Source organism: Hylaeus anthracinus, unplaced genomic scaffold, assembly GCF_026225885.1.
Source record: "Hylaeus anthracinus isolate JK02 unplaced genomic scaffold, UHH_iyHylAnth1.0_haploid 2, whole genome shotgun sequence".
Lineage (NCBI taxonomy): Eukaryota > Metazoa > Arthropoda > Insecta > Hymenoptera > Colletidae > Hylaeus > Hylaeus anthracinus.
In genome coordinates, this window is record NW_026534838.1 from 2,878,328 (window position 1) to 2,905,209 (window position 26,882).

Genomic DNA, 26,882 nt, shown 5'->3' on the forward strand with positions numbered 1-26,882 from the left:
ATTATTTATTATTACTTCAGATTACTAGTTTGAAATTAAAGAAATCGTCAAGGGTGCTTTTGTTGGATTTTTTATTGACTCGAATCACTTGAAATTGAGTCTTGAGTTGCTTTGATAGTTACAGATATTGCTGGAATTAGAGCCATATAAATATTACAAATCCTTGAACAAGATTTACGCATTCCTTTTGCCATTTCTTCATTTCAAACGCTCTGAAAGCTAAATTCTTGTCGTGCGTACCAAGTCGAGGAATATTGAGAATTTTTTGTACAATTTACTAACAATCACGCGTCTCTAGATCCTTTGTTTTCGAACCTTCTAGAACGTTCGACAGAGTTTACGTGGTTGAGCGAGGCGCAAGCCGAGATGACTTCTCATCGTAAATTTATTGCGAAAAGTGAATGATAGGCAGACTCATATTCCTCGTCAAACAACCTTATTTTAATTTATGTTTCCTTTTTTCTATCAATTAATCTATTTAAATATTTTAATTTTAAACCTTCTTTTCTTGTAAATAGCCGTTTATTACGTAAATAATAGTTCTTTCGCGTGTATGTGTGCGACGAACATCATCGCCATTATCGTAGCTGAGTTGTCGCAACGATAAATTGTACAAAAATCTAAGTGGTGATTTGTCTTTTTTAAACACAAATGGTAAGGTGTGTGTGGTTTTATTTCGTGTTGAAATCATGTACTCTCGTTTAGGACTGTTCATAAAACGAAATTTTTTTATTGTACTGTATAAAAGTGCTATCATTCCCAAGTAAAATTCCGTTTGGCTCGTATTGACATTCATAAAATTGAAAATTTAGCGATAGAAATGGGTTAGTACTTGGTATGGACCTTTCGCCTGAAAATTCGAGAGAGGATTTCGAAAGCAAGATATCGCTGATACAGCTAGAGAAGTATCGCAATATATTGCAGTTACACATATGCACAATGGAAAATCGAATCAATGAAAGTAGTTCACAATTTGTTATAGGATGTACGAACGATCTGTTTACACTCCTTTTACTTTAAAAAGACAATTAACATTTCCGTTAAATTCTACTAATTATCAAATGTTTGCATATTTCTACAAATTAAATTATTTTCGCGAATTAAACAAGCTGCAGAAATTTGTAGATATTTATAAAGGTAAAAATAGAGTAAGTTGACAGTTATAATTTGTTTAAGTATACCGTGTATAATATTGTGGTACACGTTTGCAATTTAAATTATTTTCGTGAATTAAACAAGCTGCAGAAATTTGTAGATATTTATGAAGGTAAAAATACAGTAAATTGACAGTTATGATTTGTTTAAGCATACTGTCTATAACATTAAATTATTTTGCGTATCCTATTACAATCCATAAATAAACCACAATTTTAGATAAAAAGAAACACTTTTAGGGGTTGAATTTTTCTTCTCACCTTGTACAAGTTAACTATTAAAATTGTATTAACTTTTAAATGGATGAGAATACGTTACTCAGTCGTGATAGGCGAAAATTAAAATGTAGGCTAAGTGGGGGGAGCGCTATCCCCTCCATGATTGTTTCCGGGCCTAAGATTAATCGCAGGTATATATGCTCGGGTCGCGCAATGCCCTCAGTCGGTCGTTCGTCGCGAGCTAACTCGATAAATAGTAAATACCAGTGTGTCCTTTGGAATGTTGAGCCTCGACTTGATAATACACACAGGATGATGTAATACTTCGAGTAATGAACTAAACTACGATAGAATTTCCATCTCAAGTAATTAATAATTGATCGTTTCAAGTGGTTCGCGTCAATATAAGTTCCGACAAAGCATTTTGATATAAACATAGTTTCTTCTCAATTCGGTGAGTAAACTAAAATTGAATTAATTAAACTTAAACTCGAAAATACGTCGGTTCGTTGATTATCCAATATTAAGTACTGTTTTAACTGTGAACAAAGACTCTGGATGAATCGAATTGATAATTATTACAACTTTGATCGTAGTATTAGTTTCTGTATCGTGTAAAAGTGAACAGAAACTGAATATGGAGCCTCAGGACTCTTCCACGTTGAGAGCGTTACTCCATAGTCGTGAAAAGTAGTAGAGGCTACGTTAAAACGTTAAAACCACCCACTTCTCCAAAAACAAAATGGACTCCATGGTAGCTACATTCATCCCTGCGGTGCCTTCTTCTACACCCACTACTCTGGCACACGTTGAGCTAGTGTATACTAGAGTTCCTGTAGCAACCACCCTCTTCATTCAACCCCCTCGTCAATACACAAGGTACTCCTCTGTTTATTTTTATTTATTAGGTCACGTAAGACCACCGAAGGTCTTGTTAATTGTTAGGATATGCAACCTAAAATAAATTTGAAATTTTGATAAATTAAATATTTTGATATATTCCATATATCTATAATTAAATAAAAATATTCTATAATTAAATATTTATTTAAATTGGTAAAAATTACGCTAATACAACTTAGCTGAAGACGGATAAATAAAAATGATTAGACTGCGGATGTTTATGTATCTGTAAAAAATAACAATATAGGATTATCTTTGAGAAAATTTAAATAAATATCAGTAATAAGTAAATTGTTCTTTAAGAATTATATTATTTTTCATGAATGGATTATTTTACATTCAAAAACACGTGGGCATCACGTATATATAAAGGATATCCCACGTGACATTTTTCACGATCTTTCAAATACTTGCGATAATCTGACAAGAAACTATTTTTTTAAACCAAAATTGATCAGTTTCCAATTAGGTATACATTACAAAAACAAAAATTTGAAAATTTGTTAAGGTCACTTCAATATTTCCATTAATATGTATTTATTCCTGAAGAGTTTTTATTTAAATAAATAAGCAATGCCGCGTAATAAATAGAAATACATAAAAATAATAATTTTTATAAGGATCCGCAGTAATTATTCAACTGGTCCGGCACAATCGAAACATTAACATAAATTCTTTCATACGGGATTTATAATATATTCACTCCGAAGAATTTAATATCACCAGTGGAATGTGTACACCCGATGTAATTTATTCTTCATAAAACATTACGTGCTTCATCAAACACTTATAATATACAGCCAGAGAACCTTTTGACACGATAATCCCTTCGCGAGCGTCACGTCGGATAAAGTATCGCTCTCGACAAATGCTTGTTTGTTATGCAACCAAATACCTCGCGACGCTCATAACATATGTAAACGTAATATTTCGCGAGTCGTGGTGGTTTATTAAAAACTCATCAGGTCGCGATGTAATCGCGCAAAATTTGCAATTGAAACTCGTTTGGAATGTCGTTTTATCGCGTGCGAAATGAAACATCATCGGTACGCGTTTCTTTGTTTGTTGGAAATAATAAAATAATAAAAATAAAATTAAAGAAATAATTTTCCGTGGATGTATTATATGAAAGAGATATTAATTTCGGAGGAGGCAACGTATGCAGATTAATTTTGGTCAAGTAAAGTAAATTCATTGTTAATTATACAAATTATTTAACATTGTTTCTATTGGCATAAATTGAAAGCAAAACTAAATAAATTGTTATAAGTACAAATGTAATACAAAGAAACGAACAAAATCCATTCATTGACATATCGAAATTCGCTTGACAATCTACAGTTTTGTAAAAAAAAAAAAAAAAAAATAAGAAACCTAAAGCATAGAGTATTGCGAACAATTACGACACGAAAATAACTGCAGCATACATACAGCCAGTGTAATATGTATTCGCACAGCAACCAATTTAAAATAAAATTAATGAGAAAAGAAATGAGAGGCTAATATTAAAAGTCTATTTAAAACTTTAATTTAAAATTTATTAATAAAATAAATACATGAAGTTTTATGTTGAATTGCTTTCTGCACAAATACTCATTACACTGACTGTATTTTAAAAACCCAACCCGTATCAAAATCTTCTTTATTATCGGCCACTAATTTCGTCTCTGATAGGATGCACCAATCGCACGGAACGCTCCGCATAAAGATATTGTTTATACAGAGTGGGAGATGAAAAGCTCAGAGTATTTATGTTTCAATGTAAAATCCACGAGTTTTCCTCGCGCGTTCAGCCGCTATAAAAGGATGTTATTTCTCGCGTTGAAGCCTCTCGGAGCCTTTTGATATTACGAATTTTACCAAGGGAACCGGGGATTTTATTTCCAACCGACATCTGTTTCGACAGTTTCACCGTCGACAGGCGTAAACACGCGACAACTTGGCTCATCCTCGTCCCGTCATTTCGCATACACCGGGCACGACATCCTCGTAACGTTTCTCATTCGATGACAATGCCTCGACGGAGATCGCGAATCGTAATCGCGTTTACGTGGAGAATACTTCGCGGACGTCCGCTTTCGACGCTTGTGTGGTTAACGCGCCGCGGGTGACCCCGTGTATAACGTTATTATACTTCGCATAACTTCGTAGATTGAATTTCTACACTGATGGCAGGCGTGAATTTCAATTTCGATAACGATCCCAGCGTTCGGCGCCAGATGACGATAATGTGGCGTTGCTTTTATCTATCTTGCGTCGTTATACCAGAGATTAGTGTTTTCACGAAATTTCTAAAGGCCCCTTCGAAAACAGAAATGATTGTTGCGTTTATAACGATCGGTGTTTATTGAGTTGATTGTGTTGATTTTGGTTGGATGAATTTTTAATCTAACGAATCGACTATGGAAGATTAATTGCAATTCGTACGGGGCATTCAAAAATCTAAATTCTAAATGTAGTAGGCAGGCGTTATCAATTTACATACAGTAAATAAATATTTAAATATGTATTCGTACTCTATGTGTATTGAAGAAATTTGTTTAAATTAAATAAATTGTAGGTTTCACGTTTCCAAGTGTATGTTTATATAAATATATACATGTATGTACAAACTTATTCGGATTTTAGAGGGGGTGGGGATTTGTGGGGGTGGGTTTGTCCGAGAGGGATTTCAAGGGGTGCATTTTGTAGAAGGCATCAAAGAGAGTCGCCCTAAAGGTTTTTTTAATTTTTTTAACCCTTTCCATTACTCCTGGCACCTTCAGAAGTGACGTTTTTTGACGCGCCCCCCTTTAAGGGGGTGAATTAACCCCTTCTCATCAACCCTCGCCAATGCAACTTGGCAGACACCCAGAGGACACTTCAAGACTACTTCTGAGCAAGTTTCAAGAAAATCGGTTGAAAACTCCCATAGTTATAACGTTTTGAAGAAGTGTCCCTATTTTTTTGAGAGCCAGTGTATATAAAAAAATGAAATACTATTATTAAAAGATTAGGGTCATAGTATGTAAATACTGTGCGAATAAATGGGGTAAACCGAAAGTTACTTCCTCCTTCCGAAGCGATCGTTATCAAAATTCGCTTAGGATCTATCAAACGAGCGGAACGCATCGGTCTCCAAATCGAATTTCTAAACTCGAGGAATGTCCGACACCTTAAATTCGATCACGCGGAACGGGTGCCAGTGGAATATCACGTTTGCAATTGATCCCGAGTCGCCGCGAAGCTAGAACTAATCGACAGAGTTAATTATTAATCTCTGTAGAACAATAACGCAATTGAATCCGGAGTTTAGCGCGTCGGTTGGAAATGTTTGGACGCCGCGGATGAAGGGAATCGATAGTTGGTTAACCTGCACATCTTTCGAAGCCCCAAACATAACCGTGTTTGATAAATTACTGTCGCCGCCGCTGTTCTAATCTCGTCTTGTCCATTTTACGGCGCAGCTCGGTAGACGCGAGAGTTTGGAGCTTTGCTTCGGTTGATGTCGGTGGCTTCAGTTCCTAATTAGATTCGCTATAGAACGTAATTCATAGTTTAACGTGCGCTGGAACAATATCGATCACTTTAGACGTGGCAGAATAGGGACTCGGTGCAAACACTGGGAGCCAATAGGTGAAATGGTTTAATTTCTAACCAATTGTACGGTAGTATAATTATTAATTATTATGGTTGTTATGAAATTCATGTGTGTAGTTTAATTTTTTAAGGTCAATTATATTTAGTGAACCTCGTATAGTGCGAGGAGTTTAAAAAATGTATTGTATGCCCCCGAGAAAAAATTCAGGACCCGTGAGTTAATTTAATGATTAAATTATCAAGCACAATAACTATGAATTATGGAATTGATTTCATTATTACATTCTCAGGTTTGGAATATGATATTAGACAGTAGTATATTACCAATTAATATTATTTCAAGTAATTAAATTCACATGCTTATTTTATTTTTTTTTTTAATTAAATAATATTTAGTAAATTTCAAATACTTATAGCTGAATTTTTATTTTGATAAACAGGATATTTTTCCTACGCTTCGAATTATTTTCTTCAATAATAAATGATTTTATTATTACATTCACAGCTTTGGAATGTGAAATTAGACAGTAGTATATTATCAATTAATATTATTTCAAGTAATTAAATTCACGTTCTTAATTTTTTAAATTCAATAATATTTAGTAAATTTCAAGTAATTCGAGGCGTAGGAAAAATATCCCGTTTATCAAAATAAATATTCAGGTACAATTATTTTCTTCGGTGACAAGAACCTGTCAGGACAGTATTTATCCCATAAATCATGAAGCTAAAAATGCATTAATAGATAAAGTGCACAAGTACAAGTAAACAATGAAAAAATATTTCAATTGAAACAATTACGAGACTTACCTTCATATCTAAAGAAAATTAATACTCACGGTTTTATATTCCTTTACCTAAGAAATATTACCATCCGAATAAATTAACGTTCATATCCCTCTTTCTTATATCCACGAATCAATTATTAAAAAATTCATAAAGCTGTAAAAAATAAAAAATATCTCAAAGCTGTCTCCGATAATTCCAGTGTGTTAATTCGATAGCACTCGAACCTGTATCATACTTTCCAAGAGATCGTTCACGTTTCCTCCATTCCATTCGTACCTCCACCGAGGACACGTAGAAGGATAATTTTTATTCACATAGTCGCCAATGAAACCCGAAGCGTATAATTAATTTATCGAGTACGCGAGTTCCTGGACATATGGTAGTCTGCAAAAGGTGCTCCTGCCAGTCCCCTTGAACGATTCGAATCGATTTTCAGTCTCTTCAGGATCCAGGACGCTCGTCCTGGCGCCAATTTCCGCGCACAGGCGCGTGTAATACGATTTCATTCGCGTTGTAAATAATCTTATCGCTGGCCGAGCAGGTGTAGTCAACCTCCCCCGTTCCCCTCTCCGTTCGCATTGTCCAGTGTGCAACAACAAATTTCGTCCCTTTTTGTACGGCGTCCGATAATTCCAATTTCCTCGCGCAGAATCTGCGAAATTGATGGAATCGCTGCTAGGGATCCGCGAACGATCGTCCCAGGACGTCACTGAGAGCAAAAGCGTGTACCTAATGTGCGAAATAAGTAAATTTACGCGTGAACAACCCTAACTGCAGAGTTCAGATGGAATCTTGGTCCGCTGGATGCTAATTTTGGAGTGGCTTGTGTATTTTAATAGAATTGTCGGTTTAGTAGAAATATCTTTTCATTGTTTACTTTTACCTGTGCTCTCGATCATTTTTATAGTAATTATTAACGAAAATAAAATTTCGTAATACTGTGTTAATACTGTGTTAATTTTAATACTATATTATTAAATGACATATTATTTTTAAATTCGTAAATATTGAGAAGTAGCAATAATAATAATTTCACTGGTCAATAATTTTAACAATGGCGACAGTATTTTTAGTCATTTTAATACAATATTATTGAATAATATTTTATTTTCAGATTCGTGAATATTGAGAAGTAGCAAGAGTAGAGTATAGATTTTACGGGCAGGCGTTAAGGAGTCGAGGGGAACAGGCCGGCCTCCTGTGCAAAGCGCAGGAGTCCGCCGATTCCTTTCTCTGTCACCCTGAACGTTACTAGGTGCAGGTCACCTAGGATCCTTTCCCTAGAGTCCTCAAGTGCCCTGCGCCCAGCAATCACGTGTAGCAGGGTTTCATCCGCTTCTCCGTATCTAGGACAGGTGGGATTGTCCCGCAGTCCCAGTGTAGCTAGATGCCTTCCAGTGTGCCAGTGCCTCGTGACAAGCCCGACAACAAGCCTGAGCCTATCGCGGTCCAGTCTTACCAGTGCACTACCCAGTCCACTGAAAGGACGCTCTAGCATGGCCCTCGTGTGTCTCATTGCCGATCTATGCCTTCAGAGGTCTAGAAGGCGGACCTCTGCCCACTGCCTATTCAGTGTTCTTACATGGCCGGCTGGGACACCCACGGAGCACACGATCGCGCTCTCGGCCCCTCTGGTCCCTTGTCTGGCTAGATCCCTGGCAAGCTGGGACAACAGATCTACACAGCTTTTTGTTGTCGCTGAGGTCATACCTACTTTAGTTAGCGCCCTCAGTGCAACCATACTGTTGCTGCATATAAAAATGTGCTTGCGTCTGTATCCCTTGTCCAAGATCGCTCTGGCGCAGACCCAGATCGCAAACATTTCTGCTTGGGCTACGGATGTAGACGGGCCAAGATGAAATGATAGGAATGGCTCCATCCTGAGCCCTCCGCACCATACCCACACACCTGCTCCTGTTCCCGATTTGGCCCCGTCTGTGAACCAGACTAGCCCTCCCGGGGACAATACTTCTGCTTCGCGCTCCGCCTAGGCTTGTCTGCTGAGGTAGTGGACTGAAAACTGGTGGTGGAATACGTGAGCCGTTGGGCAGCGATCACCCCCGAGGCTGAGTACCTCGAGGAGGTCCTGCCTGCCCCTAATCCATCTTCCACTCACGTACAGTCTGCAAGCTGTATTTCTTGCCTCTGCCATCGCCGTGACATGCGGTGGTGGCAGGTTTAACAGGGCGCACATCGCCACTGTTGGGGTGGTCCTGAACGAACCTGTGATGCCCAACAGCGACAATCTGAACACCCTGTGCAATATCTTCCTGTTCGTGCCTCGACCACCAAACAATGGAAGCGTAGCAAAGTTGGGGGACTAATATGGCGATATGTAGCCATTTTACCATTTCTGGTTTCAGTCCCCAGGTTCGTCCAAACATCCTCCGGAAGGCCCAGGAGGCAGCCGTTGCCTTTTGTGCCTGTCTGGTGATGTGGCTTTTCCACGCGAGTCTACTTGTCAGGGTAACTCCGAGATATCGGACATCCGTGGAGAGTTTGAGCTCTACGCCGTATAATGTGGGAGGCCTTAGTGTGAGGTTCCTTCTTCTTGTGAACAGCACCAGCCCAGTCTTAGTGGGGTTAACCCTCAAATTCTGACCAAGGCACCACCTTTCTACCGTGTACAGAGCAGTGTGCATTCTACTAGCGATCTTGCCCGGGTGATTGCTGACAACAGCTATGCAGATGTCGTCCGCAAAACCTTCCAATTTCACGCCCAGCTCGTCGAGTTGTACGAGGAGCCCGTCGACCTCTCGCAGCCACAACAGAAGGGAAATTACGCCCCCCTGCGGGCAGCCCCTGCCGACTAGGGCCCTGATCTCGATTCCGTTGAGACTGGTCGTGGTAGTCCTGGTGATCAGCATGCGGCGAAGTCAGTTGACGATGGTGTCGTCCACTTGGAAACGTCTTGCCGCTGAGCAGATTACATCGAAGGAGGTATTGTCGAAGACGTCTTCAATGTGGAGGAAGGCGTACAGGGTGGACTCTTTCTTGCCGAACGACCCCTCGATGGTCCTGACTAGATCGTGAAGGGCCGTTTCGGTAAATCTGCCCGTCCGATACGCGTGCTAGTGGGTACTCAACTCTCAACACTTAAACCCTCAACGGGTTTAGCGCCAGCACCCCGTCCCCGATATACCTGTCAGCCAGTCGCTCCAGCGTCTTCAGCATAAATGACGTTAGGCTGATAGGTCTAAATGCCTTGGCAGTGTCATAGCTGGTCTTCCCCGGTTTCGGTATGAATATCACTCTGACTTCCCTCCAGGCTTTAGGTACGTATTTCAGTGCCATACAGGATCTGCAGATCATTAGCAGGTGCCCGACTAGCTCCTCCCCGCCCTTCTGCAAGAGGGCAGGGAAAATGCCATCAGTCCCTGGACTTGATTCTGTTAACTGTGACGATTTGCCTCGCCGTGCCCCAGTCCCTCGTCTCCTGGCCTGTGGGCTCACTCCATCTGGGCTCACTCCAGCGATATCCTACCGCTAATCCTGAACTCGGGAAAATGTGTTTCCAACAGGTGCCCTAGAATGGACTCCCTGGTGTCAACTGCCGTACCGTCTGGGAGTAGCAATCCTCCCAGGTCGGTGCGGGGTCCTTGGAGAAAGACCCTTCGGAGCCTGACAGCTAAGGGTAGGCTGTTCATTTCCCCGCAGAAGCTCCTCCATGCCCTGGTTTTGGACTCCCCGATGCGCTTCTTATAGGTCCTCTGCAAAACCCTATAAGCAGCCCAGTCAGACTCGCCCATAGTTTTCAGGGCCTTATTTAGCAGCTTGCGAGATTTGGAGCGGAGGGCGGTTAGCTTTGACCTCCACCAAGCTACTTTTTGTCCTGCCTACGACTCCTAGGCGGGCAAGAGACTTCATAGGATTCTGTCACAGAAGAGGGGATAGGGGAGATAGGCTGAGCACACCACAATTGTGGTGTTGGCTCCCCCCCCGCATATGGCTGATCTTCGCCGCAGCTATGTCCCTACTGCAGTACTTATCTAGTCTTAGGGCGCCGAGACTACGGTTTACGTAGATGCAGGCCCTTAGTCGTGGCTCGATCCGCGAGGGGTTGCTTATTAACACCCCATGGTTGGTAGATATCCCTCTGATCAGCCCTTTGTACACCCAACGTTCCTGGATGAGGAATATATCTGTTTGCTCCACTACGATGCCCCGGCTTAAGACGGCCGAGGCGGCTTTGCAGTGTTACAAGTTAATCTGCGAGCATCTAAGGCCGTCCCCTATCCCGTTAGTAGGGGCCGTGCCGATCCTCGCTCGTTGACGCATGGGGGGTTATAGGGTTCCACCCTGCCACCGGCCTTCTTCGGCGAATTCCCCAAGAGGTATGTGTGCCCCTCTTTGGGCCTTCTCTAGACCTTCCCTAATCAGGGCTTGGTTTTTGGAGGGCCTACCACTGCACCCTGATCCTGAGCCCTTCTTCCTCCTTCCCCTCTCAAGTACGGGTCCCTTACCTCTCAAGGGGCCGGTTTTACTCACCACCCTCGAGGATTCGGGCCCCCTACTGAGGGGGACATTAGTACCTCCTGGTACCTCGGCTTCCGGGTTCGTAGCCGGTATTATAAGTAATAATAATTTCATTTAAAGTGGATAGAGAAACAGAGGAACGGGCAGAGGGATGGTTCAGGGGAGAGAAGGGAACGCGAAAGAGGTATAGAAAGAAGTGTAAAAGGAGGATCAGGAGAGGCAAGCAGGATATATAAGGTGGCGTTTTGGAATGTGGCAGGATTGAAGAATAAAGAGAAGGACTTTTGGGAAGGAATCAAAGAATGAGATGTAGTGGTGATGTGTGAAACATGGGTGGGAAGTAGAGAGTGAGAAGGAATAAGAAGTAAAGCGACGAAAGGATATGTGTGGGAATTACAGTATGCGGTAAGGAGAGGGAAGAATGGACGGGCTATGGGGGGAATGCTTATAGGGGCAAGAGAAGGAATCAAAATGATAAGAGTGGAAAGGGAGGAGGAGGAGGAGGAAGATGGGATAATGGCTAGGAAAATATGGTTAGGGGAGGAGGTGTGGAATATGATAGGAGTATATGTGAATAAGGATTTGCAGAAGAAGCTGGAAAGAATGAAGGAATGGATGGAAGAAAGGGAGAAGGGGTAAGGGTTATAATTGGTGGAGACTTAAACGCTTGGACGGGGACGCAAGGAGGATGGGGGTCAGAGGAGGGGGGCGAAGAAGAAGAGACAAGGAGGTCAACGGACAAGAAGATAAATAGTGAGGGAAGGAGACTGTGCCAATTTCTGGGAGAGCTAGGGTGGGGGATAATGAACGGAGATGTGACAGGGGATGGAGATGGCGAATTTACGTATACAGGAAATGGAGAGTCAGTGATATATTATGTGTTAGGAAATGAAGAAATGGGGGTAAGAACGGTAAGGTTGGTAGTAGAGGAGAAAGTGGAATCGGACTACCAACCAGTGGTAGTATGGATAGAAGGAGGAAAAGGGGAAGATGGGAAAAGATGGAGGAGAAGGAAAGGGGGGAAAGGGGGTGGTGGACAGAAGACAGAAGGAAGGAATTTGGGGAAGGGTTTGTAGGGAAAGAAGGAATGGGAAAAGAGAAGTGGGGAGAATTAAAAAGGGAGGTATTACAGGTGTTAGAAAAGATGGAGAAGAAGTATAATAGGAAGGAAGGAAGAGATGCGTGGGATGAGGAATGGAAGAAAAAGAAGAATGTAGCGTAAGAGGAATTGAGAAAATGGAAAAGGAAAGGAGGAAGTGGGGAAAGCTTTAGGAAGGCAAGAAGTGAGTTAGGTAAAATGAATAGAGAGAAGAAAAGTAGAGAAAAAGAGAGGTGGGAGAAGGAGATACTTCTATCTCTATCCAGGGATAAGAACAGAGGGAGAGGTATGGAAGATTGTCAATAGGGGAAGAAAGCGGAGGAAAGGAGTGAATACAGAAGTAGAGATTGAGGTTTGGGACGAATATCTCAGAGGGATGTTAGGAGGAGCGGGCTGGAGGGTCGATGGCGAAGAGAGAGGAGAGAGGGGGAGAATGAAGAGGAGGAAGTAATTAACTACTTAACCTTAAGTAAGGTAGAGAAATAAGGCTTAGTTGTATAAGTAGTGTTAAGAGGAAGAAATGTAAGCGGAGCGGAGGTCCGCTTGTACTCTGCAAAGAGAATAAACTATAACTAACTAACTAACTACTAACTAATAATAATTTTACTTATCAATAATTTCAACAATGTCGACAGTATTTTCGTCTGTATTTTCCACCATTTTAATACAAATTATTAATGAAAATAAAATTTCATAATACTGTATTAAACTTCTAATACAATATTATTAAATAGTACTTTATTTTTAGATTCGTAAAAATTGAAAAATAGCAATAATAATAATTCCACTGGTCAATATCTTCGACCATGGCGACAGTATTTTATCAACGAGAGTACAAAACATGTTGCATAGCAAACATTGATTCAAACTTCTGAAAATTAATCATATCGTCTAAATTCAAATGTTTCCAAATTACCATGGATTTTCCCCTAAATTTCAATCAAAGTTTCAAGCACATTTCGCGGTTACATCACGGAACAAACATGTAACGAAATTCGCATTGTAATAGGCGAGTTAGTCTTACAGACGTGCCATAATTCGTTCATGTATCTTAACACATCATGCATAATGTAACACTTCGGACAACATTTACGATCGCGAGCTGTCGATGCTTCCGTATGAATAAGTATGAGATGCCTTTCTCCCTCTATATAACCATGGAATGTAAAATTTAATTAACGCACTCATTACACGGTTTTGCTTTTACATGATCGACGAAAACTTTGATTAACTCCGCTTAACGAGCGGACTCGTGCCATTTATGCAACTTTAATGAACGCGCAAAGCACGTACCGTTTTTATCCGGCACACGCCATGCTGGGTTTACGTTTTTAACGATTTTCGCAGCTTAAGAGTTTTGCGAAAACCGGTGGACTAATATTCTGCGACAACGGAAATTCGTAATTCGGTTTTAATTCCATTAATCCTGTCTTTCCTGAAAATGGACATACTTAATGTCGGAGTGTGATGTTTGAAAAAAATATAATAACCATTTAGTGTATATAATTTCGATTCTCATATATTCATGAATATATTTATTGTCAAATTATGTATATACTATATGTGGATATCTTATTTATTATTATAATAAATTCATTCATTTGACATATATAATTTCGATTCTCCTATATTCACGTATATATTTCTTATGATTCTCATACATTCATTAAAATTAGTATTTGTTATAATAATAAAATCAAATATTATTCTCGTATATTTATGAGAATGAAAAATATACATACATTAGTGCTATACACGTATTAGAATTACACGAGAATAACATATGAGAATCATATTAAATACATTAATAATATTAATACATTATTCTCGTACACTTATGAGGATTAATATCATGTACACTCCGAATTAATGATTAATGATTCCCATGTGTTATTCCGCCACGAAAGTGTTGAAAAGCCACCTTTACCCCCCGCCCCCGGGGGGGGGGGGGGGGGGGGGGGGGGGGGGGGAAGTGTGATAATGTCGGTCATACGTTTGCCACGGCAAACCAGGAACATAACACAGTAAAACGTAATTCGTATTAACGACGGTGTGGCAATCGTCTAAGTAGTTTAACGTGTTTCCCAGTACTTTGTGTTCTCACGTGGCAAGAACATTTGTTCGCGACTAGCGAAATGGGATTGCATTCGACAAGACGCGGCACAGCAAGCCCGATGTCGAAATTGCGCTGGTTAAAACGGAAGATCAATAGAAACGCGACGGAACAGACTTCTGACGGAATCAACGCGAATGCGATCCCTGCGATGCTAGGAATTCCTTCCAAGTGCTCGTCGCGTTCGAGACATCCGCGTGTATGCATTGTTCAACTGCTCGCGACAAGACTGTGGCTGCCAAGACCGCCTTTTCACTCTGGGACGGGCTTAAAAATTGCAGGATGGATAGAAGTTTGAAATAGAAAATCTTCAAGAAAATCGAAGGATACACACAGTTCTAAAAACACGATGGAATACTTAAAATTCAAAAATATCGATTGAAAACACTTAAAATATTTTTTTTGTATTTTTTTTCTCTAAAGGCCACCCAACCACGAAAATTTTGAAAAAAAAAACAATTGAATTTCGACCATTATTAAGAAAGTTATGAGCATAAAACCAAAAAAAGAGCGGTTTTTTTGAAAATTCGAGATTTTTTAAACCAGTGATAAACAAAATCTCAACATTTACCAGAAAGTCTCTTTTGAGGGGTGCTAAGAAATGCCAAAAAATTAAGAAAATCAAAACAAAAAATTTGTTTAACGTGGAATACTCCATATACAAAAAAGTATGCATTTCCATTAAAAAAAAAAAAAAAAAACAAAAAAAAACAGTGCATCGACTGCAATTGCACCACTGCATTTATACAAAAAATATGATCCTATAAATATACCACACTTTGACCGTTGAAGCATCCATCTTCCTTCTACATATTTCTCTAAATATACCGATAACGACGTTGTAGCTTGTTAAACTTGCTCGGGCCACCAGGTACATGGTTCAGGACTATATACGTGAAATTACTGAAATATTACGTATGTCCGATACCATGCAGGCGAGATTGTTCAGTGATGTGCTCGATTCGAACAGCATCATCACAATTGTCTTCGTGTTTGGCGCGTCTGACGGTAGCCTAAGCACGCCAGCGTTTAGTTGCTTACGTTCCCAGTCGCTAATTAAATATCTCACGCTGTTCGATTTCGGGAATACCGGGAATTAGGTCAAATATAGTTCGTAACGAACCAAGAGTTATACGGCTGACGATTCGATTGTACAAGCCACTGAACGCGTTCCGAATTCTGCGCCGGGATTCGTGGAATTAAACGCTCCGTGGCAGCTGATTAGCATTTTTGCGTCGTTACGCCTCGGAAAGTGAGTTTGGAAATGTCTGAACATCGACGAAAGCCGTTAAAATATTTCCTGGAGCGTCGAGAAGTTAACTGGCAGTTTTGACACTTCTGCAGCGAGCAGTTAATTTCGTAGAAAAAGGTATCAGCACTGGCACTCTAATCGGTGGTTAGCTCGTGCTTTAAGCGAGACAAGGCTTCGAAAAATGTTCGTCTTTATTTTCTCCCAGAGGATCGATCGAAAGTTTAGAGATTAACCAGCGACAGTCGTTACGCCTCTGGATGGTTTATTTTATTTTTGAATGAGTAACTTTCTAACTTTGCTCGTTTATATTTTTAGTAGAACTTGAAGCTATATTTTACAAACATTGTGCATATATTAATCGAGTTGACTACATTTTTCATACATAAATAATTTTTATGTAAAAATTTTTGAAGAATTCATTTGAAAATCATTCGATAACGAACCAGATACAGTCAATCCCATAAGTATTCGTAAACTCTACGTTTATTGAAGAAGTTTGACTAAATTAAATGATAGTTTCAATTTCCATTTGATTCGTTACAAATATGTATATGAATAAGCTTATGCATGCATATACATTTATATATACATCAATATATTTATAAAAAAAATACATTTGGGATGTGCTGAAGTATTTAGTTATTCCTCCGACCGATCCGAGGCAACCGTCACTTTTATTGATTTAGTTACAGTAAAGACTGGATAAGTGCAATACAGGATTGACTGGATAAATGCAAGATGACTATCCCCACCACTGAGGCGAGCAAGCAGTGTAATATAATCTATTGTCTCACCGATACGTTTCGACCGACTGCTTTCTTTCCTCGGACCTCTCTCTCTTTCACTCGCTGTCCTTTTCTACGTTCGACGCTCGACTCAAGCCAAATTAAAGAAAACACAGAATAGAAACCTTTACTGGATAAATCTAATGTTTGGGTCTCGATTTTCTTGCATTTATCCAGTCTTTACTGTATAAACAAGTTTCTTCACTAAACATAGAGTGTACAAATATTTATGGGCCTAACTGTATACAAGTTACTTTAATAACAATATCATTCCACATGGTTAAATGGGAATTCAACCTAAGCGTCTCTTGCCGATAATTAATGTAATTTCTGTATCGGTCGTCATTTTGATCTCCCGAGAAAATATGTTGGACTTTGAATATCCATTCGATCGCGTGTACGCTTTGCAAATAGCGCGCAATACGTTCGATTAAATTCTAATCCAAGGGATGAAACACGAGGACCTTGCGGATATTCCGTAATTTACATAGTCCAGTGATGGGATGCGTGAATCTAATAGGCCTACGCTGAACTGGTGGCATTCCACGAGCTGAAACATCCAGCTAAGTCAGAACGAAACGAGAATAAATAAATGAGAATAAATAAACCTTTTTTTATTAGATTGCATTGTGATTTAGGTAATTTCACTTGGGTCGCGTGAATTTTTCTTTCCTAAAAAGGTCTCAAAAATGATTTGAAACATGAGTGTAGCGAAAGTAAAATATATTAACCAAACTCCAAAAATAATTAGCTTAATAATTCTTTTTGAAGCTTCTATGCAATATATTTTTCATGTTTAATAAAATATTCTTCAATAGATAATAAACATCACTTTTGCATAATGATTAAAAATAGTAGTCCAGAAATAATTCTTTTCAATTTGCATTCGTCGATACGTCAGAACTTGAAATATTATTAAAATAATGAAATATGTAGGTAAAAGTATAATTGAGGATATTTCAAAGAGGAGATAATTAAATGAAATCGTGTGTATTAATTCATCATTTCGAATGGTGATTTTTATTCTCTTCCCTTGTAGAGGAGAATTATTATTTCCTGTATGCTTAATTAAATTCTTGCTGAACAAAGAGGTCATAATTATGATCAATTTAACCTTGACTGAAGAATCCTCTATTGCCATCAGAGGAAAAAATTAATCGCGTTCTCGAAATGGAATCCCTCGAGTGAATAATAAAATTTTTAAAATACATATATCTTCAAGGATAAACATTTTGCTCTGAATATGCTGTTCTTTTATTCCTGATCGTATCGATATATCATAAATCAACCCAACTATTATAAATACTACAAGTCGATACGACAATGGTAGTACATTGCATGTAAATGGCCGAGCTATAATAGTGTGGGAATAATAAGTATCACTAGTGGAATATTTGTTTTCCCTGTATCGAGTGTTCGACCAATCGATATGTGTCTACCGTGTGACCGAATGCATTCTCGATAAATGCTTGAATATTTACAGTTTTATGTTTAGAATTGCTTTCTAGTAATATAAAGTGAGTTATCGTAATTATGTTTGATTGATAAATTGGGAGAAAGCAAATTTTCATTCGCTTACCTTAAACTTCATAGTTTGGTTACAGAAATTTAATAAATGTGTTTGAGATGATTTTTAGAAAAAACTTTATTTTAATTGTAGTGGAAATAAATGGTATAGTACTCTCACTTAAATACTACATTATAATATAAAGTATAATTAAACATAGAAATATAGAAATTACAGTGCGCTCTTTTCCATTGTGTAGTCTTGACGAAAAAGACTCTCCAAAAAGCGACCAAACGAACATCAAGCTCTCCACTTAAACGCGATCTATGAATTAATAGCGCTGAATTCAAATACAGTAAAGACTGGATAAGTGCAAGAGTGTAATATGATCTATTGCCTCACCGATACGTTTCGGCCGACTGCTTTCTTTCCTCAGACCTCTTTCTCTTTCACTTTCTCTCCTTTTCTACGTTCGACGCTAGACTCAAGCCAAATTAAAGTAAACGCAGAATAGAAACCTCTTGTACTTATCCAATTTTTACTGTATCTTTAAATTTACTTTATTTCCAACAATGATATTTTACTTTGAATTATTACTTACATATCTATCCAGTTTAATTTCTTGAGGCACTTTTCAGAATAGTCTGAAAATCTAAAATTGTTTAATTACTTACAAGTTAAACTTCTTAAGTGAGTACCTTAATTAAATTCGTACGTAGTAGATATTAACTTGTAGAACGTAAATACAACAAGAACTGGCATCGAATACATAAATAAATTAGAGCGCACGAAATAAAATGTTTTCAAATATGAAATCGTGAAAATTACTGAACGTGGAAATTAACCCGAAGAAATTTAAATCAAACGATAAAAATTCGCTGGAAAGATCGACGCGAAGCGATAGCGGCCATTTGAGAAGTACGCTCCGAAGAGAAGATTTGAATAGAATGTAATGCATTTTGCATTGCGTTTGGCATTATAAATAAAAGCTGCGTCGTGCTTCAAGGCGAGCGTCACTCGCAGAAGTTGCAAATTGAATTCTGCGGTGAGAGTTATATCTCCTGCGGACGGGTAGAAATGAAAATTTGAACACAGGAAAAATTCCTGACGGTGAGACATGCGTAAAAAGGCATAGCGAACTCGTGTGATTATAAATTAGATTCCGTTTCACGGGAACTTTCTTTGCGCTATTAGTAACCGCGAAGGAAATTTTATTCTTCGTCTCGATTTCAATGCTGAGGTAGAGACGGAATTTCTCGAAGCGTAGAAACTCGAATAAAAGCGTGTTCCTAATTGCTTTCAGTTTTATTAAAATGTTCGACTTTCCACAACTTTATTCATTTTCAACTTTCTCGAACGGTAGAACTGCGAATTATGACGTTTAACTTATGTTACACTTAGGACTTTGTTTCTCACATTCTTTGTTCCGGTTAAAAATGGAATAATAATAATAATCTGCTGGAAGAATCAATTAGGTTAATCATTTTTTGGTTGGCAGAACATTGAGCAGATTTTTGGAGAATTGATACCATTCTCTACTTCGGATAAAATAATTAGTGACTATCCCTATCCCTGTTAGTAACAGAAATAGTCAAGAAAAAAAGTAATATTTATTATAGCAAAATAAGGCATATTTTATTCATATTTATATACCACACAAAAGTATTTTTCTATTTTTTTGATTCATTGTTAGAGATCAAAAATATTGAACAAAAAATTTTATAAATCAAAGATACCACTTCATTGATTCATTCGTGGAATATTAATCAAACTTGAAAAAAGTTTCTCAAATTTCGTTTGAGGATAATATTACTAGCATTGCCTGGAATTTTATTTTACATTATACTGCCACGATATGAAAGACGTCCTTCGATATTTTCTCCGTGAATAACGAATCCCTGTCACTTTAAATTCCATTCATTCCACACCTTTAATTAACAAGTTGAATGATGAAATGAATATGATGAAATCACGAACAATGCTAGAATATTAATTCCAAATTTACTTTCTCCCTGAATGGGGTTCCCTCCCATTATCTCTCCATCAGTGTCTCCCGTTACTCTAATTTTAATTTTTAAGTCGAGTTTGCTTTGACGAAAATATTCCATTCGTAATGATTCCATGTTGAAAACAATTTAATTGGGTTTAAAAAATTGCGCGATCGCGAGGCAAGGTAATATTTCGTTTGAAGTAGTGTCGTCAGACGAACTGTTTTCGTCAATTTGTAATTAAAATGGAAACGAGAGCGCGCTGAAACAGATTGGTATTAAATAGCGAAATTATTATGAAGAGGGTGAAACGAAACGTCAAATCGAATGAAGTTATTTGTGAATAAGCTGGAGGACCATTAACGTGCAGTAGGAATTTATTTTATTTTTAAAGTTAAATCAATTTATACAGAAGATTATGTAGGGATACTAAGCAAAGAATTATTATTAAATTCAAGAAAACGATTATAAAGAATTTGTTAAATTATGAAATGTATAAATATTGGGTTGTACTCGTTCAGATAATTTTACTTGATTAATATTATCATATAGTTGACGAAAAAAAATGTACAAATGTGAAGATGAAAATATTGGGCCTTGAAATTTGGAAATGATTAATGATTGAGGCTTATTTGGAGGTTAGTAAATAATAATATAACGTTATTGTACCAAGGAATATTTTCCAGAACTATTTTCAGTCATAATCGATAGAAACTAAACCGAGAAGTAGAAGGCACGTGGGTAGATCAGAATGGAGCAGTAAAATTACTAGGTGGAGGAGGAATGACGCCGTCACTTCGACTAATACTTTTCAGAAAACACGTTTCTCCTCCGATTGGAATTAAAATGAGAGAGGGAGTACCCGGCAGAAGGGCTCGAGTTAATCGGCGATATTACCAGAAAGAAGAGAAACGACCCAACAGGTTACAGAAGAAGCGACAGGAATTCTAATATATTCCAGATCCCCTGATATACGAGACTAGGTGGAATAATTCCTCAATGCCTCGCGAATACAGTTTCCCTGCGATTTTTATTTATTTTGGACTTTAGTGGCGACTTCTCAATTATTACGATATATAGAGATTTTATTTTCTATTTTCAATTTATTTAAATTTTTTATTCTTTATTTCATTTCATTTTCTTCTCCCTATTTTACCTTATTCTTCAAGTGCTCTTCTAATTAGGTCAAGTGTGGTCAAGTAGGGTCATGTAGGGTCAGTAGTAGTGCCAAATATAAATAGTTAAATAATAATATACCCCCAGTACATTTATTAATCTTCTACCAAAGAGTATTTTCCAAAAATAATTTTCATCTTGATCTATTTGAATTAAAATGCAAAATAGGTACGATAACTTCATTCCTTTTTATTAAGAAAGTATTTTAGTATGATTCAGGTGTGATCAGTTCTAAAACTAAACATTCAGAGTCTTTCGTTTTCCATTAATAGTGCATATAGATTTTTAAAAATTCTAGATTGAGTCAAATTGATTTCTTTTGCTAAATTCGACTTTTTACCTAAATCTCCTTTTGTTATTTAATCTCCTTATTTAATCTAGCATGATTGGCCGATTCTAAAACTAAACACTCAAAGTCTTTCCTTTTCCATTAATAGTGCATAGAAATTTAAAAAAATTCTAGAGTGAGTCAAATGGATTCCTTTTGCTAAATTCCAGCTTCTACTTAAATCTCCTTTAATTTTTACGTCGCATTTTTGAAAAGATCCTGTTAAAACATTACGACTGTCAGTCCCCAGAGATTTTAATCTTCAGATCTCGATCTCGATTGCGTTCTCCTTGAAGCGTGATCTTGCAGAGTCCTTTGAATCTTGTAGGAAACGTTGATTGGGGAACTTCGACGGTATGTCGGCGTGGTTAGCCACGACAACGAATACCGGAGACGTTCTCCTGTCCCACGAATCCCATTTTACAATCCATTAGCATAAGATTGACGCCAGCCACTGCTCCTCAATTCCACGGCCAGCCATTACTCCCGATTATTGCATAGCCGTTGCATAGGCCGTTGACGTCTCCGATGCGCAGACTTTTATCGAAGAAATTCCTGACAAGAGAATGTCGATCTTTTTGTCAGACGGGGTTAGGTCGATGGACGTAGAGCGGAAACCATCGTTGACGGAACGTTTCACATGATTGCCAATTGAGGGTCGTTTTGAAAAATATCCATTTGTTAGTTTTGATCGCTGAAGGTGTTTTAGGACGTCACTTTCGACGGTAATTGGACAGTAAACGGAACCGAGTTTCGTCAGAGTTTAAAGTTCGGGTGCAGGAATTTGTTGAAAGTGTTCGGAGTTAATTGTTTATTGAGTCCTTCAGGCTTTATGCTTTTCAATGTAACAATTTTTTAATTACTTACAAGCGAATATTTCGTTTGTATTGATAAACAACTGGTTTTAAAGACACTTTTTTTAATTTACTGCTTATAATTTATACATTCAATCTAATATATATTCGTACCCTCTACGTCTATTGGAGAAATTTGTCTAAATTAAATAAATCAGAATAACAGTTCTACAATTTTTTAATTATTTACACACGAATATTTTGTTTTTACTGATAAATAACCGGTCTTTCTTTAATTTACTGCTTATAATTTATGCACTCAGAGATGCACTGGATTTATTCACGTATATGCTTATAATAAAATGAAATAATCGTTTATTTGGAAACATCAAACCTATAATTTTAATTAGACAAATTTTTCCAATAAACATAGGTGTACGAATATTTATTGAACTGACAGTATACTTTACATAAGAACTGTTCACAAAAATTTGAAAACAATAGTGCTACATTTAATGTTAAGAATGTACCACAATATACACTAATTAAATTCATATAGAACAAAATAATAATAAGCAATTGAAAATTCACCGAGCAAAATATAAATTCATAAATATTAAGGAGGCATGAATACGCGACACGAGAGTCGAGATGAAATGCAGGTCGCAATGCGTGACGAAGAGCCGTGAAGAAGAGCCGTGTAGAAGTGGAAGTGGTTACGGGTCAAGTTTCACAGGTCGTCGGTGTAGGTGAGAAGTCTAACAAGTTCTGACCTTAAACTTAGCCGAAGTTAAACAAGAGATTCCAAGTTCCCCGAGAACTTTACTTTCTTGTGATCGCTAATGGCTTCTACGATTCTTGGCTATTCGCGAAATCTACCCCTCCATTTGGGGATATACACGTCTGGAGTTACGAGGGCTAGCAAGAAGTGAAATTCATGCTGCGGAAAATCGCTCGAGGGATCGTTTGGAGCCAGATATATACCCAGATTAGGGGAATCGATCATTTGGCATATATTAGGTAGAACTTTCTTGGATTCAGAGAATTCGCTTCTTGAAGACAAGAAGCTTCTACGAGGGAGGTAATTTACGATGAAATTAAATTGCTTTTTCGCCGTGTGAGGGTGATTAGTATTACAGAGAAATTTTCCTTAGCTTTCAAGATAAAATATATATTGCATTCTACGAAATTAATTTAGGTGTCGTTTGAATTTTAGAAAAAGTTTTCTGTTGTTTTTTAAAGGGTTTAGCTACTCCCCTTGTTTAAGGGTAATATGTAACCACCCTTAACTTTATTATTTTAGATATTTAAATTCTGCAAAAACGAGAATATTCGTACTTATAAACTGCATCTCATGTATTTTTTTTAATTATTAAGGATAGAAAATAAGTCATTTATTTTTTGCGGGTGGTAATTGCAAACAACTATGTGAGTGACACTTATCAAAAAAATCAGGAATGATGTTGGGTTATTTAGCTGACATATGTAAAAATTTGAGAACGGTTGGAGTCCTGGAACATGGTTAAATAATTAAAAAGATACAAAAATCCTATGCGTTACGCTCCGTGCAATGGACTGAAGGAGAATGAGACAATATATGTCAGACACATGACGCGTAAAATTTGTTTAGCTTTCAAGATAGGATAAAGTGAATTTTACAAAATCAGTTTAGGTATCATTTAAATTTTAGAAAAAGTTTTCTTTGCAAATTAAGCTACATAATGTTTTTAACTTAAATCCATTTTTCTTGCACATGTGCCATAAACATCCCAGAATAATTCAGAAAAAAAGTGGATTTTCTTGGTTGATCTAAAAGTTGTAAACAAACTTCCCAGTCCTATTATCCACGACACCAATCGAATTCTCGTTGAAAATATGAATTTTCATTGTTAGATAATACATTCCCGGTCTCATTTCTTATTCCACGACTAGACCCCTACTTCCCCAAGATTCTACACAACTACCTCGAAAAGTTACTTCCCTCAAGAGTAACAGAAGTTCGAAGTCACAACTTCCACTTTCTTTATTACGCAGAGTATCCTCCACTTCCAATCTCATTCCGCGAAGCGACTCGTGCTTCCTACCACTTTATAAAACATTCCGCGAAGGATTTCATGCGAAGTCAAAGCAACGAAATTGAATTGTCTATTTACAGTTGGAGTGGTTGTGTTCGCTGATTATTATCTTGTTCCCGTTCCGGAATCGGCTCGCGTTTCTTTAAGGGGATTGTGCAAGTTTCAACGAGAGATTACGCGGAACGGAGATGCAGTTAGAGTATTAAATTACTGTAACGCCGTTGTTGTTGACTCGTCTACTGCGAGTTAACGAGGGAAAAGAGCAATTTATTCTGTAAAACTCGCCGTGGATTCCCGAGGGACCGTAGGTTCCGAATGGAAATTAAATTTCTGGGTGAGCTTTATCGGGAACGTCAGCTGCACTCGTGTTTCGTGAATTTTTAATAAGTCATTCGGCAAGCACGTGTCGTGGAATAAATATCCTGTCGCAAAGGACTTTGCACTTTGTTCCGTTTGGAGATTTGAACGAATGTATGGTAAGAGGAATCCAGCGATTTAAGATTCTGACTTTAAGATTCGAAATCTTTTCATTTTCGAACAACCGGAATTCAAGTCTCGTTACATGGTGAAAAATCCTGCGAGGTGATGAAATGGGTGGGTAGTTTCAGAATAAATATGTCTCCTTATATGCACAAATTTCTCTACGATAAATGCACAGAAACCATTTCCACCACTAGAAGGTACCCTTGAGGGCTTATACAGCTTGAAAAGTGGAGGGGAATGCGATGAACGATTAACATTTCATGGATTTTTCAAGAATTTTTTCCCGGGACAAAATCGAATACATTCTTTTCACATTTTTATACGTTAATATTTGTATTTTATATTCCAAATTTGGGTCCAATATTTTTACAGTATATTCTCAATATACATACAGAATACGTAGATACACATTTCGATATGTACAAAAACAGTCCCGTAAATATTCCTACCATCTAGGTTTATTAGTGAAATTTGTCTAAATTAAATGATAGATTTAATGCTTCCAAATAAATTTTTTATTGCGAGTGTATAAACGTGAAAAGTCTATTTGTATATGATGAATTTGTATTTTACAATTCGGCTCGGGACTGATCTTGTGCATTTACCGTAGAGTAGGAGAGCGAATAAAGAAAAGAACGGAGCAAAAACACCAGGATATGTCGATGAGTCTCCTCGACCCCTCAAAGGGAATACCTCCCAGTAGGAGAGATGGTTTCTGTGCATTTATCGTAGAGAAATTTGTGCATTTAAGGAGACTTTACAGATTATAGTAACAAAAAAATATCCCGTTACAATTAAGGGAGCCAGTGGGGTTCTACCAAACTATTGGCTCCTCTAATGGACATTTTTCTTTTTATAAATAAATGATAAGTTTACCATACCAATGCACAGATTTAATTTCCACGGCAAATACGTTCACCTTTCACGGCTCTGGCCAAAAGGGACCATCGCGAAGAAATTAGTTATTCAATTTGTAATCCCCCACGAACGTCAACAATCTAGCATGGTTCCCCTTAAAATGCATTCGAATAATACTCTCATAGAGCTCCAGGCGCCACGTGGAGATATTTACAGGGCAAAGAGATATTCCACGTCCGAGTGTGGTAGTTTCGCATGCATGAAGCGTACGAGGAAAGCTGTTCCATTCCAGGAAGTGCGAACTGGAGGAAAAGTGCATCGTTCAAGGCGATGTCAGCTGCCGCTGGATCTTCCAGTCGATACCGAATTGCATGCTTTTCAGCGATAAGTCTGACTGAGGCTTAATCACCAGACGCAGAGGGCATTAATACTTCCAGCTGGGATGTATCAACATAAACTCTTTTGCTTTTGGTCCTCATCAATTTTCAATATTGGATTTTCTTTAATTATTTGTACAGGTTACATTTATAGGAGTTGAAGTTTATGTTTAAATTGGCTTCCAGAAGTTCGGTAATGAACCTCCATTTATTTCCAAAATTATTTCCAACATTAACACATTCGCGACCGCTGACGCGAATTCACGTCACTTCAAATTCTATTTCTGGTTATGAATAAATTATGGAGATCTTTTTATTTTATACACTACATATTTACTACATTGATATTTCAAAACATATTTTGTAATTTTTATCTTCACTTTAACGATATAAATTTTGCGATGTCCAGCTTCAGAATTGTATTACTTTTGTCACTCGGTATTACATCTAACAATAATTACAAATACTATTTAGCCTTAAATGTATATTTTAGATGGTTGTAGTGTCTTATTAATTCTTGTTCATACTTCTTTGGAAATTATTGCTCTTTGTAAATAAGATATAATATTTTATATACATTTCTTGTCATTGTTAATAAAATCTCCTCTAATATCTCCAAAATTTATATAGCAACATTTCCAGCTGCACTTCTCACATACCTACAGTCACTGTAATAAGTATTCGTACAGAAACCAATTCAAAATAAAACTTCATGTATTTATTCTATTAATAAATTTCAGGGAAAGAAATAATTAACCAACATTCCTACATATTTTTAGAATAGAATTTACGTAAATTAAAGTTTTAAATTAACTTTTAATGTTGGCCTCTCATTTCTTTTCTTCTTTACAGTCATTGTAAGAAGTATTCGTATAGAAATCAATTCAAAATAAAACTTCATGTATTTATTCTATTAATAAATTTCAG

At 37.6% G+C, this 26,882-nt stretch overlaps 1 protein-coding gene across 1 annotated transcript in view; it reads left to right on the forward strand.

Moving 5' to 3' along the window:
- Nucleotides 1–26,882, forward strand: part of LOC128892993 (uncharacterized) — a 175,694-nt gene that overhangs the window by 123,265 nt on the left and 25,547 nt on the right. The gene's annotated exons all lie outside the window — the stretch shown is intronic.